Below are 15,282 nucleotides of genomic sequence, written 5' to 3' on the forward strand. Positions count from 1 at the left end.
TCTAGCCAGGTACAATGACACCTATATTTCAAGTAATATTCAATGCAACAATTTCAAGTGTAAAAAAGTATTTAATCTCTTGGAGTTCTCAATAATAGGATCTGATCTTTGTCAGAGAATAACATGAAAAGAAAGAGACAGAGAGAACTGACCCAGGTCTTAGGTTTTCCAGCCCCAGTTTAGTTCTGACACTTACGTTCATCATATGAGTATGTGTCTGTGAATGCACGCAAGAGAGGAAGGGAGATTTTTGAAAAATCCAGATTTTAGGCTTGTTTACATATTAACAATAACAACAACAATAATAATAGCTACCTTTCATTGAGCATTACTAGCTTCCCGACAATACGTTATGAGTTTCAGCAAGCTCAACAATTTAATTCAATCTTCTTTACAGCCTTTTATGGTAGGTGCCATTGCCCCATTTTACACATGAGGTCAAGGCCTTAAGAAGTAAAGAAGCTTGCTCCAAGGCACACAGCTAGCAAGTTTTGGGACTGGTGTCAGAACCCAGGCCCGTGACTATAAATCTTGTCTTAAATATTTTATCGTTTTGCAGACACCAGCTCCAGCATGTACCTGAACTGGGGAAGAATTGGCAAATTACGAAGAATGATTCCCGCGGTAGCAAAATGGGTTTTTTCCTTTTGTTTCTTTTTTTTTTTTTTTTTTTTTTGGTTTTGTTTTGAAGTACAAAATGTTCTCTTATAATTAATTCTTCTAACCATCCTAATTTTACAGAATCATACAAAGAAGTTTGGAGTATTTTAACAAAATTAGTTTTAAAATAGTACAATGTACATTTTTAAACTAATCATTTTACAGACTGCTTCTGATGTGGGAGAAACTTTGCCAAATAAATGGGATCTGCTCCCAGTTGGGAATTGCTCCCTGGAAGGAGGGGCCATCTTATTCCCTTTGGGCTCCCACGGGTAGCCCAGGCCCTGACACAAAGCAAGATCTCAGCCAGTGCCTGCTTCTCCCCTCCAGTTCCTCCCTCCCTTTCATCTACAAAATGAGAGGTGTGGTCTTGAAGGTCTCCTTCCTGGGCACATGGTCCCTGACCCTGCAGTGAGCATTTGCTGAGCACGCCACGAAGCTTGGTCCTGATCTCCGCTTTCTCCACTCCTCCATCCATTCAGAGACCAGGCTGCTGGTCACCTGCCTCTTAGCTCCTTGACCCTCCCAAAGGCTTGGTTCAAACTGAGCTTCCCTTCAAAACATAGGTGCCTCTGCTAGGTCACCACTCTGCCACCATTTCTTGGCAATTGTGAGTGATTTAAGCTTCCGTTGAGGCCTTGTTTGACTGTTTCTTCTGCCCTACTTCTTCCTGGCATGATTTCCCAATAGCACTGACCAAGGAAAAGTTGTTTAAAATCTAACCTCTCCTTTTACTACCAAGGCAAAGATTGGTCGATACACAAATCTCTCTGCAGAGCTCCTTTGGTTATGTACATTTCAGGGGATCCCAACTTGAACTTCTTTTGCCAGAAATTACAATTTTTATAGACTTCATAGCTTTCCTTTTTACCCTCTGGTATAACACCAGTGCCATTTCAAAGTCACTTAATTGGTCACAATTATTGGACTGATTGCATGGTTTTCTTCCCACACGAGGACTCCAAATATCTCTAACTCTCCTCTGGAAATCAGAGCAGGTCTTCTTTCCGCTTGAAAATTATATTCATATTATTCTTTGTATTGTTAAGCTGCTTTGTACTTTTCAAAACTGTTTCTTATACTGATCTCAATAATAAGGCAGAAAAAGACTGTAAGCTTCCCAAGGGCAGGGACCATCTCTATTTTATTCATCACAGAGTAGGTACTTCAAATATGTTGGTTGAATGAATGATTCATCTTGGAATAGAAGCCAAGAGTCTTGGTTTTAGTGCTGGCTTGTGTATAGTCTAAGTCAGCACTGTCCAATAGAAATAGAATGCAAGGGAATTCCCTGGTTGTCCAGTGGTTAGAACTCCATGCTTCCACTGTAGGGGGCATGGGTTCGATCCCTGGTCGGGGAACTAAGATCCTGCAAGCTGCACGGCCAAAAAAAATTTTTTTAATTTAAAATTAAAAATAAAATAAAAATAGAATGCAAGCCACATACTATTTTAAACTCTCTAGTAGCCACATTTTTTTAAGTAAAAAAATAAATAAATAAATACATTTTAATAATACCTTTTACTTAATATATCCCAAATATTGTTTTCCTATCAGGTAATCAATAAAATTATTAAAATATTTCCTCCTTTTCTTCATACAAGTCTTTGTAATTTGGGGTCTATTTTATAGTTACAGCACATCTCAATTTGGACTAACCACATTTTTAAAAAATAGACTTTAGGGAATTCCCTGGTGGCACAGTGGTTAGGAATCCACCTGCCAATGCAGGGGACACAGGTTCGAGCCCTGGTCCAGGAAGATCCCACATGCCGCAGAGCAACTAAGCCCGTGCACCACAACTACTGAGCCTGTGCTCTAGAGCCTGCGAGCCACAACTACTGAAGCCTGCGTGCCTAGAGCGCATGCTCCGCAACAAGAGAAGCCACTGCCATAAGCCCGTGGGCAGCAACAAAGACCCAACACAGTCATAAATAAATAAATAAATAAATAAATTTTTTAAAATAAATAATTAAAAAATAGACTTTATTTTTAGAGCAATTTTAGGTTCACAACAAAATCAAGCAGAAGAAGGTATGGAGATGTCTCGTATAACTCTTGCCCCTCCCTCCCCCAGCTTCCCCTACTATCAACATCCCTCATCAGACTGGTACATTTGTTAGAATTGATGAACCGACAATGACATATCATTACCATCCAAAGTCCATAGTTTACATTGGGGTTGTACATTCTATGGATTTTGACAAATATGTAATGACATCCACCATTATGGTATCATACAGAGTGGTTTCACTACCTTAAAAATCCTCTGTGCTCTGCCTACTCATCCCTGGTAACCCCTGGCAACCACTGATCCATTTACTGTCTCCATACTTTTGCCTTTCCCAGAATGTCATATGGTTGGAATAATACAGTATGAAAACTTTTCAGATAGGCTTTTTCACTTAGTAATATGCATTTAAGTTTTTTCCACATCTTTTCATGGCTTAATAGCTCATTTCTCTTTAGCCATGAATAATATTCCATTGTCTGGACATACCACCATTTATATATCCACTCACTTAATGAAGGACATCTTGGTTGCATCCATGTTTGGGCAATTATGACTATCACTGCTATAAACATTTGTACAGGTGTTTGTGTGGACATAAGTTTTCAACTCATCTGGGTAAATACCAAGAAGCACAATTGCTGGATAATATGGGTTTGTTTTGAAGAAACTACCAAACTATCTTCCCAAAGTGTCTTACCATTTTTCATTCCCACCAGTAATGAATGAGAGCTCCTGTTGCTCCACATCCTCGTCAGCATTTGCTGTTGTCAGTGTTTTGAATTTTAGCCATTTTAATAGATATGTAGTGGTATCTCATTGTTGTTTTAATTTACAATTCCTAATGACATATGATGTTAAGCAACTATTCATATGCTTATTTGTCTCTGTATAACTTCTTTGGTGAGGTGTCTGTTCATGTCTTTTGTTCATTTTTTAGTTGAGTTTTTCATCTTCTTACTGTTGAGTTTTAAGTGTTCTCTGTATGTTTTGAATAACAGTCCTTTATCCAGATGTGCCTTTTGCAAATATTTTCTCCTGGTCTGTGGCTCGTCTTCTCATTTTCTTGATGGACTAGCCATATTTCCAGTTCTCAACAGCACTCAGTAGAAATAGTACTCAATAGTCTTAACGGTTACTGTACTGTATTAGACAAGCACAGCTTTCCATAGATTACCCTAGTAATGGGATGCAGTCACTTAACCTCTGAGATGGGATATTCAAGAAGAAATACCTAATGGGTGGTTGGATCCAGAAAGCTGGAGCTCAGAAGAGAGGTTAAAGCCTTGAGAGTTATCAGCAGTTAGATGGCAGCTGATGTGTGTGAGCATATGAAACTAGTCAAGAAGAGAGTATTATTGCCTGGGACGAGAACTACTTTCAAAAAACTGCCTACCAAACATCTTCACTTGGGATGATGGGGAATATTCTCAAATTCATAATATCCTCAACTTAATTCATTATTTCCCTTCTCCCCTAAATCTTACTCATTTACAAACTTGCACATGCTGGAAATCTAGAAGTCATCCTCAATCCCTCCCTCAGCTTCCAGTGGCCAACGTCTCCTGTTGATTCTATATCCTAAATTGCTCTTGCATCTGTCCCCTATTGTCATCCCCATTTCATCATCTCTCACCTGGACCACTGCCATATTTCCCTAACTGGCCCCTCTGTCTCCAGTCAGGCCTTGCTCCAATATATTCTGCACACTGATGTCACAGTGATCATTTAAAAGGTAAATCTGATCATGTCACTCCTGACTTAAATCCTTCAGTGACTCCCCATTACATTCATAATAAAGTCTAACTTCATCATGGCAGTCAAGGCTTTCATGCTTACCTCTCCAGCTGCATGCACATGCGTCCTGGGCTCCAACAATACCAAGTGCCTACCAATTCCCCGGTTGTTTCTCTCACTCTCTTGTTATTGCTCTCACATCTTTACCTTTGTACGTGTGCTCTGCACTGAATGTTCATGTCCCCCTCAAATTCATATGTTGAAGCCCTAATCCCTGATGTCATGGTATTTGGAGGTGGGACCTTTGGGAGGCAGAGTTAGATGAGGTCATGAGGGTGGCCCCCATGATGGGATTAGTGCCCTTATAAGCAGAGGAAAGACCAGAGACTTCTCCCTCTCCCCAACATGAGGATACTGGAAGATGGCAGCTGTGTTCAAACCAGGAAGACACTGAATCTGCTGGCACCTTCATCTTGGACTTCTTAGCCTCCAGAACCATGAGAAATAAATGTTTGTTGTTTAGGCCACCCAATTAGTGATGTTTATTATGGCAGCCCAAATGGACTAAAACATGTTTCCCTCTGCCTTCCCTCCACATGCCCTCTCTCTGTCCTCCTTTTCCACCTGGGTAACTCCAGCCATTTCCTTTAAGATTCAGCACAGTGTCTCCTGTTGCAAGTGTCCATCCCTGGTTTCCCACACTAAGCTGGGCATGCCTCCTCTCTTCTCCCACCCCACTGTGTACATGCCTTTAATATTATTTGGTAAGTGTTGTATATTCATCTGTCTTGCCACCTAGATTGTGAATTTCCTGAGGTCAGTGATTGTATCATTTTCGTATCCCCGGAACTTTGCCCAGGGTTTGGTAGAACGTTCTTGATTAATTTTATGAAATAAAAGAGCATCAGAAGTGCCAACCCAGTACCCTGAGAAGGATTAGGCAAGGCTATCTCATAATCTTACCCAGAGAAGGTCTTCAGGGTTAAACTGTTGGGTAAAAGGAGGAAGTAGCCCCAGAAGTATTGGAGGAGTGAAATATTTAAGGCTAAGTGGTAATGGTTAGAATTTTTTATGGCTTTATTATGACTTAATGACCATACTAGAAAGGTCATAGTTAAGGAGTTAACACCCACCATCAAACAAACCCTGAAAAATTCCTTGCTTGTTCCTGTGTACATTTCCACTTCCTGTTGTCTGTTTATCTGTCTTTCCAGAGTGGAGAAACACATACTGCTAGTGGGTCTTCTGTCCCATTTGGTGAACCCTGTATTTTGAGGTAAGGCATGCCTTCAATGAACACTTGAGTCCACAATAAATTCCCTCCCAAGGCTTCAGAGACAGAATGTCTTACTTTAGTGGGAACCTAGAAAATTCTCCAGAATGGAGGGAGCCCTTCCTGTGGAGAATTCATCTCAGTCCACCCTAGACAACAGGGTGGGAGAATTAAAGCAAATATTTTGGACTGACTGGGTAGGGATTTGGCTTTCAGCCAGCATCAGAGGAAATTAAAGAAGGAAGTTAGTGAGTTGAAATGGGCAGACAGGACTCTATCAGGTGTGCCGTTCAGTGTGGTCTCATCTCACACAGTGTTTCCTGGTTGCCACTAGGTAATGACCTCTGTCCAGGGAAGCCTTCCTCTCCCTGCAACTTCCAGACACCCACCTCCTTCCATTGTAGGCTTAACAATATCAGCACTGATTCTGCCTACTCTCCAGAGCAGGAATCTTGTTCCCTCTGGAGAGGAAGCAAAGATTGAGAACTTGAGCACTGGCGTCAGACAGAACTGAGTTTGAATCCTGACTCTGTCACTTATTAACTAGGACCTTTGGCAAATTATTTGAGCTTCGTGAACCTCAGTTTCCTTGTATTCGTTTCCCGTGGGTGTTGTAACAGATTACCACAAACCTGGTGGCTTGAAACAATGAACGTTCATTCTCTCACAATTCTGGAGGGCAGAAGCTGGAAATCAGTGTCCAGAGGCTGAAATCAAGGTGTCAGCAGGTCCCCACTCCCTCTGGAGTCTCCACGGGAGAATTTTCTCCTCACCTCTTCCAGCTTCTGGTGGCTGCAGTCATTCTTTGACTGGTGATCACATCATTCCAATCTCTGCCGCTGTGGTCACATTGCTCCCTCCTATTCCGTGTGTATCAGCTCTCCCTGTACCTCATCACATGAATAATATCTGATGACAAATATGAGGGGCCCATCCAATAATCCAGGATAATCTCTCATTTAAACATCCTTAACTTAATCACAACTGCAAAGACCCTTTTCCCAAATAAGGTACTGTTTACAGGTTCTAGGGATTAGGACTTAACATCTTTGGGGTCACCGATACATTCCCAAGTCTTGAAATGTGAATACTAGTTGTTTTTGTTTGATTTCCTTCCTGGAAAGCAGGACTGAGACCAGGGACTTATGCAAGTGGTCTTTTGGGGGATGTGATCTCAGGGAACAAGAGGAGGAACTAGGAAGAGTGAAACAGGGCAAGAGCGAAAATCAGTATATACACACATTATTGAGCTGGTCACTCTGTCCGCTGGGGCTCCATCTTGCTGGGACCCTCTGAGGAACCGTGTAGACCTCAGAACTGTCCTTTTGAGAGATAGAAGAGGGAGCACTTATCCACCACCATCTGTCTCCTGTTAGCCCCGTTGGTGAGTCCCTCACACTCTCGTTTCTGAGCTCACATCAGAACGGCTGAGCAGTTCCACAGGCAGAGGTCTTGGCGGCAGCAGTGAAGCCCCAGAGCAGAAAGTGAGAGGTAAGTGGTATAACTGAAGGAAGGTATTGCCAGGTTATACCTGTAGGAAACTGGTTGTCATGGCAGCAGCTGGAATTAAAAAGACGAGTCAAGAAGATACGAGGTGAGGCATACAATGGGCCTGCACATTAGAGGTTGCTGGAAGGATTAAATGCAGCAATGTGCATATCTATCACATGGTAATCACAAAAAAACACTAGCTACTTTTTTCATTGCTGCTATTACTAATACCTGTTCTTATATCACTTGCCTAGCATAGTGCCTAGCATATGGGCAGCTCTCAATATATCTTTGCTGGCTGGCTAAAAGGATGGAAGGAAGGAAGGGAGGGAGGGAGGGAGGGAGGAACGAAGGAAGGAAGGGAGGAAGGAAGGAAGGAACGGAGGGAGGGAGGGAGGGAGAGAGGGAAGGGAGGGAGGGAGGGAAGGGAAAGAAGGAAGGAAGCATGGATGAATGGACAGACAAAAGCAAAAAAACATAATTCATATCTTGAAAAAATACTTTGGTATTTTCTCAGAAAAGAAACCATAAGTTTCTCTCTGATGAATAAATCAGGTAGTCAGATGTGGGTGGCTTTTCGATACCAGGTGAATATAACAAAACACAGGGCTAGCACCCAAGATTAATGCCCTTCTAACCTAACTTTTTCATTTTTTTTTTCTTTTACTACAACCAAAGTTAAAAGAGACTTCTTCAATTCATTTAGAGTTTTCACTGCCCTGGGCAATTTTGAGATTCAGATCTCAGTTATTTCACTCTGGCCTGAGTAAATTAGAGCCCTCATGATGTGTTGTGCTGGAAGGGACTTGACTTTCAATCCTGGAGTGAAATATTTTCTCAAGACCCATGTGCACTAATTCTGGCCTAATTCTGAGGTACAGGATTACAGGTTAGCAACAGCCTTTTGGGAGAGAATATACACTTCCTTATGTCATCATCACCATCACCACCATCATCATCATCACTGGCCTAAACAAATACTTCATGATTCGCTAGCTGCTTACTAGGAAGCACCCCCTATATTGGGTACTAAGAAAAAAGATTCATATTGCTGTCCTCAAAGAATTTATATTCTCTTTGGGGAGATAGTATAGTTACATAAAAACAAATAATGTTGCTAAGCAATTTATCATAAAAGCCTATTGAATGCTCCTGACAAAACTCCTGAAGTCTGGGGTAGTGGGAGGAGTACTCACAAGTTAGTGTAGCTGATCAAGTCTTCCTGAAGGAGATAGAACACGCTGGCTTTGAAGAGAGTGTAGGACTTGGATTCTTTGGAAGGGGGAAACATACTGGATAAGAGCACATGACTTTTTTTTTTTTCAAGGTTTTTTTTTTATGTGGACCATTTTTAAAAGTCTCTATTGAATGTATTACAACACTGTTTCTGTTCCATATCTTGGTTTCTTGGCCCCGAGGCATGTGGGATCTTAGCTCCCTGGCCAGGGATCGAACCCGCACCCCCTGCATTGGAAGGCGAAGTCCCAACCATTGGACCACCAGGGAAGTCCCAAGAGCACATGACTTTTTAGGGGAGCTCAGACCAGGAACCTTTAGGCAGATGAGCCTGCAAACAGGAGAGGAAAGAGTAAGTACTAGTGCTCTCCTATTCCTCACAGCTCGAGGAAGAAATGCTGCACCCCAGAGCTGAGCTGGTCCACTTATCTGTGATCTGGTGGTTAGAGTGCCAAAAAAACTTAATTTGAGGCTGAGGCTAGTGAGATCACACTTGGCTAACTTTCCTCTAGCCAGACCATGGTTGGCTGATGCTCTCTGGCCAAAGCGCTAAGAAATAAAGTCCCTCTTTACCATATGATTTCCATCTTCCCTGCCTCTTCCTGGTGCTGCAATGGAAGGGAAAGACTACCCTCTCTGGCTCACTCATTTATTCATCTGTTCATTCAGTAAATATTTACTGAGCTCCTACTACATGCTTGACGGTCTGCTGGGCACTGGGGAGTCAGTGGTGAGCAAAAGCAGCCACAGGCCTTGTTCTTGTGTAGCTAAGAGTCTTGTGATATAGACAATTGCTAATTAAATAATCACCCCCAATAACTACAAAATTACAACTGTGATAAATGTGGAGAGTTTCAAGATGTATAATATGGGGGTTACCTAGTCAGAGAGGTCAGGGGAGACCTGAGGAAGTGACAACCAAGTGGAGATCTGAAGACCAGCAGGACGACTTAGGGTTAACTGGGTGAAAACATGGGGCAAGATCATTCCGGACGGAAGGAACAGCCCATACAATGGCCCTGTGGTGGAAGAGAATTAGGCTCCTTTGAGGAACCAAGAGCAGGCTGGTGAGACTGCGGCAGAGAGACCAAGGGGAGCAGAGGGTAGGATGATGTTGGAGAGGCAGACATGGCCTGGTGAGGCAAGGCCTTGTGGTCCATGACCTGGATTCTGGCCTTCAGCCTAAGAGTGATGGCAAGCCATCAGAAACACGAGTAGTGTTGCTCTTGTAAAGCCGCAGAGCTGGCTACCAGACTGGAGTGGACTTAGTACAAATTTTGCTAGAGTTATCAAACTCAAGTACCAGGCTTTGTGACAGTACAGTACAAATGTTTTTCCAAATTAGTCACAAACACTTGGGTGCTGTAACAGAGACCAAGAATAATAGTGACTTCAGTTTATGTCTTTCTCTAGGGTCAGCAAGGTGGCTCCACAAGTTAGGGATCAGGTCCCTTCTATTACGTTTCTCTCATCCCCATGTCCAAGATGGCCCACCACCACCATGTTGGCACTCCAGCCAGCAGGGACAGAGGAAAGAGGGCATCGAAGGGGATGACCTTTCTTTCTAAGGGCATAACCTAGAAATTGCACACACTATTTCTGCTCACATCCCATGGACCAGAATTACTTTCTTGGCCTCTCTTAGCTACAGGGGAAGCTGGGAAACGTGGTCTTTCTCCTAAGCAGCCCTACACCTGCAGCTAAAATTCTACCACCTCTCCCAGAGAGGGGAGAATGAATATTGGCGGAAAGTTGGCAGTCTCTGCCACAGGGCTCTTGACCACCTAGAGCAGGCCAACTAATGCAGATATACATTCATTCAATGAGCACTTACTGGATGCCGCGCGCTGTGCCAGCAGCAAAGGTTATAAAGAGGAGTGAGATACAATAACCCCCTCAGGTAGCTCAGTCTAGCGCAGTGGAGCTCAAACTTGGCTCCATGTTAGAGTCACTGGGGAGGCATTAAATCTCTCCGCCCTCAGGTCTCCCCTCTTCCCAATTAAATCAGAATCTCTGACGGTGAAACCCAACTATTGGTGTGTCTTAAAACTCCCCAGGGGCTTCCAACATGCTGCCAAGGTTGAGAAATACTGGTTTAGTGGAAGAAAGAGACGGGTTAACAAACAGCTCTAGCACTAGGCATTAGGCGCTCTAAAAGAGAATGGTACAAACCTCTGTGGGAACACAGGGAAGTCTGTGACTCCTTAAATAGACAGGGGTCATCAGAACTGCACAAGAGGAGACACGTGAGCAGAGAGAGTCTTAGAAGATCAGTGGCAGTTTGCCAGGTGAACACCGTTGGGAAGGGCATTCCAGGTAGAGTAAGGAGTGTGTACAAAAGCATGGATCTGTGAACGATTTTGGGAATTCTAAAATAAGTAAAAATCTCTTCCCTAAATTATTCTAGGCTCTAACACACGCAGCCATAGATCAGCCAGAGTCCTGCTCATAGGACCTGAAAGCAACTTCCACTCTGCAAATGACGAAATATTTAACACTTTATACTTATTCTCCAGTACTGTGTATAAACACTGGTAGGTTCCTGGGGGTACCTTGTGTCTTTTGAAGAGCACTGCACAGCAAGAGCACCAACCAAATAGAATGGAGGTCACGTAGATTCCCTGCTGTGCTCAGCTTTAACCCTTTAGTTGCTAAAACATTGAAAGGTGGAAGGGGAGTCCTAAGGTTTGGACTGAGAAGGCCAGGTTAGCAGAGATGCACTCTGGGGGCTCAGATATTTTAGTAAAGGATGTGACCTTACAGTTGCATGCAGCTTTGTCCTGGGCAAGGGGCCCCATGGAGCATCAGAAAGCCAGCTATTACTCCAGTCACATGCAGGATATGTCATGCTGAGGGGAGGGAGGCCACCGACAAAATAGAGATAAGGCAAAGGACCAGGATGGCAAGATGGAACAGTCAAGTATTAGGGGAGTGAGGGAAGGAATCCATATGAGGGAATGTAGGGTGAGAGTAAGGGAAGAAAGGAAGAACGTGAGGATGTCAGGGGGCAAGACAGAGACTTATGAATGCTGTAGCCTGAAGCTCCTGGTGTCAGATCATTTGAAGATGTTTCTCTGCAGCCCCTTTGGTCCTTTCCAGTCTTTGACCCAGGCTGAGGTTTTGCAAAATGACAAGAACCAGACTTCCGGTATGGCTGGAGTTTTCTAGCTCAATCCCTGATTACTCGGAGAGGAGAGAAGCGAAGCAAGGAATGTGCCAAACACGGCTGTCACCCATGAATGCTCACAGCTGGCCCAGGAGAGGAAGGTCTAGGAAAGAGCTACTTATCAGGCTTGGCTGTGGCCCCTTATCCAAAATAAAAAGTGGACAAAAGGAGGCCATTGTGCATCCAATCAACTCTCAATTATCCAGGGGCAGCTTCTCTACTCTGTGGGTCCCCCCTACTCCCTTTGAGTTCCCTCCAGCTGTCTGCCCTTTGACCGTTTTCCTGCCCATCAGGGCCACAGTCAGAGGGTGGGCAGGTGGAGGACGGGAGAGGAAGTAAAATTCAGATCAGTCATTTTATAGCTGTTCCTTAGACGCTTTTGCACAAGGGGGAGAATCACTGGTTAAACCAACATTCGGTTTATTTGGGGTTTTAATTTATCAGGGCTCTGTCTCATCCTTCATTAGCATGGATAATTGGTAATTGGTTAAGTGATATTTATTCAATCTGTGGCGCCTCTGCTATTGTATCTGCCGTGTTTCATTTAAAAAATCGTCTGCATTAGTAAAAGCTCTATTGAAATGATTTTCTTAATGCACTTAGAGCTCTGCTATTTTAGCAGAAAACCTACATCTGCATTCCCTATGTAGGGGAGGGGGAGTTTGGAAGTGGTTGGAGTAACCACAGATATTGGGAGGTGGGAGTCATATCCATTGGAATATTTAAGTAAATGCTTTAAAGTTACACTTATCTCACTTTCCAATACAAGCAGTCCAAATCTGAAACAGATTTGTAGGAGTGTTTTTAAAACTCTCCCCCAAGTTTTTTATATTGTCAAGGTGAAGGCAGAGAGTAGATTTCTGATTCCTCTCCTATCACTGCCTCCTCCCTTTGGACACCTTAGTTTACTCACCTGCATGGAACAAAGGTCATTCTTTGCCTTATTGCAGTTTAAAGAGTTGAACTAACTTATATCTGTACAGAAAAAAATATATTAAGTTTGAAGGCACCATTCGGGTTTACAGTAGCATTTAAAATGAAATCCTATAGGGACATCCCTGGTGGTCCAGTGGCTAAGACTCCACGCTCCCAGTGCAGGGGGCCCTGGTTTGATCCCTGGTTGGGGAACTAGATCCCGTCTGCATGCCGCAACTAAGAATTCGCGGACCGCAAAGAAGATCCCGCATGCTGCAGCTAAGACCCAGTGCAGCCAAATAAATAAATAAATTTTTTTTAAAAAAAGCACTTAAAAAAATAAATAAAATGAAATGCAATCTTAGAACTAGGAGAACTAGGGCAGGATAGGTGACTCAGCTTTATTACTAGGCTACAGTATGAGAGGAGCAGAATTTACATGCTAGAATTAGAAATAAAGTTTCCATCATGGTTTTTTTGGTACTTTATCATGGATATTCCACAATCGTGTTGAATTGTTTAGAGTTATCTGTATTTTTAAAGGAGTAGGACCAGCCACCATTAGCCACAAAAGAGTTAGGCTGTGATGTGGACAGGTTATGTGCTCGAGCTTTGGATTCAGAATAGAGCAGCCTGGGTGTGAACAGGGCTGAGGAGTTACTTATGAGCACAGATCTGAGGGGCGGGGTGGTTTTTTGCAGGGGCCCTGATCTGCTGCGAGAAGCTCTAGGCTTGACCCTTAACTTTGTCACGTATTTGCCAGCTGTTAGTAACCATCTCTAAACCTCCGTTTCATCATCTAACAAATGGCAGCGATAATGCATGAGAGTGGTTGGCAAGTTGCCTGGCACATAATAAGCACTCAATAAACGTTCAGTGTATTCAAGACTTGCATTTATAGCAGAGTCTTGGCACCCTGAAACTCATCAGTAGTTGTGAAAAGAAAGTATGTGAGAAGTCTCGAAGAAAGTTGTGAGAAGAAAGAATTTCAATCACATAAAACCATCTCCTCCAAGATTATGTACTTACTTATCCGTTCATTATTTAATAAATAGTTAGATCACAAGCCTACCAGGTACATAGCTTTATTTTTACCTTCAAGCAGAGACGTCCTGGGTTAAGTTAGCATGGAAAAGTATATGCACTTTACAGACAGATTTTGAGGGGGGTCCTGAAATGGTTGTTGAAACCTTAAAATATTCCCATTTCTCAGCAAGCACAGTTTGCTAGATGTAGCCAAAACTGTAAACCGCCTGGTAATCGGTCTGAAGAGACATTTGCCTGGTCTCTCACAATGTATGGAACTGCTACCTCCTGTTTGGGCATTTCAGAAAACATTTGGATTGCTTTAGATGTCTTACCATGCTAATTAAATAAAATATGACTAATTAAATGTCATAAAGCATGATGTAAACTTGTTAATGTCAGGGGAGATCTTTAAAAACAACTATCAAGATGGGCAAATTTGTCACATGTCAACATTTTGAGTTAATTTTCGGTGGTAAATAAGCAAATTTTATTTAAGAAATGCGAAAACTGTCTGGCGATGTGATTAGGGCATCCTATATTTTGTGCCTGATTAGACTGTGGCTTATATGGGGGGCTGGAGAATCTCTTCTGAATAGTTAACTACCCATTTTTTCAATTAAACATAATGTTATGTTAACATCCTTAAAGAGGTAAATGATGGCACAGTAAATCCAATTAGAATACATACTTACAACTGGATTCTCCTGCAATTTTCCAAAAGCTGATTGCATTTTACATCTTCCCTGCTATTGTCGGAGCAGCTCTAGCACAAGTTGCTGCACCCCCCGTCTGGTGCCTGTGTCTTTTCGTGGTGACCTTTGCTGGAAGAGCTGCTGCAGACATCACAAACTCTCACATCAATTTGCCACAATTGGATGTGGCATCTTGCAGCTAATTTGATTTGGGAAGAAATGCACCTGGCTCTGTTTTTTCCCTATAGAATGTGGAGGGAGTTCTGAGTCCTCCCAGATGCCATCTACCCGAGGAGCCCATGTGTTTTTCAAGGTCTAAGCAGTTTGTCTTCATCTCCCCAAATCCAACCCGTTACAAAAGGAAAGGAGCTGAATAATTTAATGCAAAAATAAATTAGATTGGAGTCAGGGAGGGAGAATGAGAAACAAAGTGAACTGAAAAATACAACTGTTGATCTAACTTCCAGACTTCTTTCGTTCAAAAAAAAGCCAACCCTTTTTCTTTGGCTATTCAAGTCTATGTTACTTCCCTTTGTTTTTACCACATCAATTAAACACAATTTCCCCCATTTCAGAATTCTAAAGCAATGCCAACCTGTCAAGTTCATACTGTGTGAGAGACATACAAACATACAAATACAGTTTTACTTTTTTTTAAGTTTCAAACCAATTTGAGGTTGTAGAAAATAGATAAAATGGTAATGTGCTTAATCTATTACTGATGAATTTAAATAGATCAAAAGGCTGCTTGTTGAAGGAAAAATACAAGTCCCAGACCTTTTATTCAGTGACCTACATTTTATCTCAATTATACTCCAGATATTGAAAAACAAAATAATCAACAACAACAAAACCTACCTTGTAAATATGATTTACATTGAGTAGGTGAGGATGCTCTGAAGGTAAGTGGAAGAAAAAGGATTACTGAGTATTTGCACATTAAGTTTATGAGAGGAGGGAGTAGTTTCCTGGAGAGGTAAATAAACGTTAATTGTATAGCACTCTCCTAGGGAGGCTCACATCTATGCCATATTACCGTAAGAATACATATACCATGACATGTAAAATGGAG

This window comes from Eubalaena glacialis, chromosome 5 (genome assembly GCF_028564815.1).
Source record: "Eubalaena glacialis isolate mEubGla1 chromosome 5, mEubGla1.1.hap2.+ XY, whole genome shotgun sequence".
NCBI lineage: Eukaryota > Metazoa > Chordata > Mammalia > Artiodactyla > Balaenidae > Eubalaena > Eubalaena glacialis.